We start from the raw sequence: 2,500 nt of genomic DNA on the forward strand, positions 1-2,500 counted from the left end.
CTGGGAGGACGGCCCGAGGCCCCCGCCGGCACGCGGCGGACGCCGCCGCGCAGGGGGAGAGCACGGCGGGCCGGCCCGCCGGCACGCGCGCGCGGCAGCACGGAGCGGTACCACCGCGGTACCCACCCGCAGACAGCCGCGCGGGGCCGGGGACGAGGCCCGCGCCTCCCCCCCCCGGGCCCGGCTCGCCAACGCGCGCTCGCTCGCTCACGCCACTCGCGCAGCCCTCCGCCGCTCTGCGGCCGCCTCCTCCTCCCGGCCGCTGACCTCCGCTCTCCGCCCCGGCGTGGGGACGGCGCGGCGCGCCCTCCCTCGCCCCCCGCCCCGCCGCCGCCCCACGGCGCCCGCGCTGCGCGGCCCCCCCCCCGGCCGCGGCCCCCCGCGCGCCGCCGCCGCCGGGCCTCAACACAACGCCGCGCGGCTGACGCCAGCCGGCGGGTGGAAGTGGCTCGACGACGCGCTGCGGACGCGGGGAAGCGCGGGGTTGGGGGGGGGGGCCCGGCGGGCGCCGAAACGGCGGCGGTCAGGGCCAGGGCGAGGCAAAGGGCGGCCGGCCGTCCCCTCTGCCGGAGGGGAACGGGGGACCGGCGCACCACCGGGAGAGTGGTGGAGGAGAGGCCCGTGCGGCGGCACTGGCGGTGGTGGCGGGCGGGCGGCGCCGGGCGCCGGGCCACCGCGACCGACCCGATCTGGGGGCCCGGCGGGACGAAGTCCGCGACGCGGGCGCTCCGGGAGCGGGGGTTTCCCGAGTCTGCACTTAGGGGGACGAAGGCCCGGCCGCGCGGGGAGGGGAAGGAGAGCACCCCCCCTCTCCCCGGGGCAACGGGCCTGCGAGGCACCCCAGCCGCGCCACACCGCGCGCGCCACGCGGCGCGGCGGCAGCCGCCGGGCTCGGAGGGGAGGGCGGGCACGGCCGGGCGCACCCGAACCGCGCCCCCCCCCACACCCACCGAGGGGCGGCACGCCGCTGCGCCCACGCCACGGCGCGGGTGACGATTGACCGTCAAGCGACGCTCAGACAGGCGTAGCCCCGGGAGGAACCCGGGGCCGCAAGTGCGTTCGAAGTGTCGATGATCAATGTGTCCTGCAATTCACATTAATTCTCGCAGCTAGCTGCGTTCTTCATCGACGCACGAGCCGAGTGATCCACCGCTAAGAGTTGTCTCGGTTTCGGTCCCCGCCGCGCGCGCGGGGGGACCGGGCAGCTTTCGCAGCCCCTGGGGGGCCCCCCCCCTCCTCCGCCCCCTCCTCCTCCGCCCCACCGCCCTTCCTCACGCCGACGCCGGCTGCTGAGCAAGGGACGGCAGAGACGGAAGGAGAGAGAGAGCGAGAGAAAGAGAGGGGCTTGCCTCACTGACCGTACAAGCACAGAGAAAGGGGGGGGGAAACGAAGGGCAAACCCGAACGAGAAGGGCGGGGAGCCCTCGCTCCCGACCTGGGGACAAACCCTGTCTCGCTTCGAGTCCGGCCCAGGCGCCCGGCTCGGTCTGGCCCGGCAGGGAGCGGCGGGCCGGCCACACCGCCTGCCTCGGGATGTTGGGGGGGGTCCGTCCCCGCAGACCACCCCCCCCCCGCCCCAGGCGTCAGAGCCCAGCCGCCACCGGGAGCGGCGTCGCCCCGCCGCCCGCGCGCCTGCGGCCCGCCGGCCCCGCGCTTCCCAGCTCCCCGCTCGCCTCGCCGGCCCTCCGGCTCGACCGCCGCCGCCGCCGCCGCCGCGGCGCCCACACCCCCGCGCGCCCGCACACACCGCCTCGCGGGTGACGCCACGCGCTCGCCCGTCCCCTCCGCGGACAGACGCCCGGCGGCGGGCAGGCGGGCAAGGCGGCACGGACGGGGACGGCGCCCGCTCTCCCCATCTCCACGCGGAGAGCGGGGCGGGCCACCCCCGCCGCCGCCCCACCACCGCCCACCCGCTGCCTGGCGGAGCCGGGCGGGGCAGAGCGAGGCGGGCGCCCGGACGGCAGAGTGCCGGGGCGGGCGCGTAGGGTAGGGCGCCGCCGACGGCGGCCACGGCGGAAGACCCAGAAGCACCGGCCAGGGAGAAGGAGGAGACGCGCGGAGGCTCGGCGCCCGCACCACCCGCGGTGGGGGCTCGCCCTCCCGGCGGCGAGCACGCGCTCGCGCCCGGCTCGCAACGCTCGAGGCAGGCCGGCAACTAGGCCGACCGCGCGGCGTCTCTCCGCCGAGACCAGACCGCGGAGAGAGGGGGCAGGGTAACCCCTCTCCGTCCCGGCTGCCCGCGGGGCGAGCACGGGGCGCGCCGGCTGGCATGGGGGGGCGCGGCGCCCGCGCGCGCCGACCCCCCGGCCCTCCGGCAGCACGCCCGGCCGCCTCCGCGAGTCGCATCGGGCCGCCCGAGTCTTTAAACCTCCGCCCGGCTCTCCAACCGAGAACCCTCGGGCCCGGAGCCCGGGGCCCATGGCCATCCCTGCCCGGGGCGGCTGCCGGCGGCCGCGGTGGCCGGAGGCCCTCTCCCCTCTCTCGCTCGCTCCCTCCCTCC

At 79.2% G+C, this 2,500-nt stretch overlaps 1 non-coding gene across 1 annotated transcript; it reads right to left on the reverse strand.

Moving 5' to 3' along the window:
• Nucleotides 1-1,008: 1,008 nt before the first annotated feature.
• Nucleotides 1,009-1,161, reverse strand: LOC135325674 (5.8S ribosomal RNA). The gene has a single exon (XR_010386492.1). It is a non-coding gene; the product is annotated as a 5.8S ribosomal RNA (ribosomal RNA).
• Nucleotides 1,162-2,500: the final 1,339 nt, after the last annotated feature.

This window comes from Dromaius novaehollandiae, unplaced genomic scaffold (genome assembly GCF_036370855.1).
Source record: "Dromaius novaehollandiae isolate bDroNov1 unplaced genomic scaffold, bDroNov1.hap1 HAP1_SCAFFOLD_85, whole genome shotgun sequence".
Taxonomy (NCBI): Eukaryota; Metazoa; Chordata; class Aves; order Casuariiformes; family Dromaiidae; genus Dromaius; species Dromaius novaehollandiae.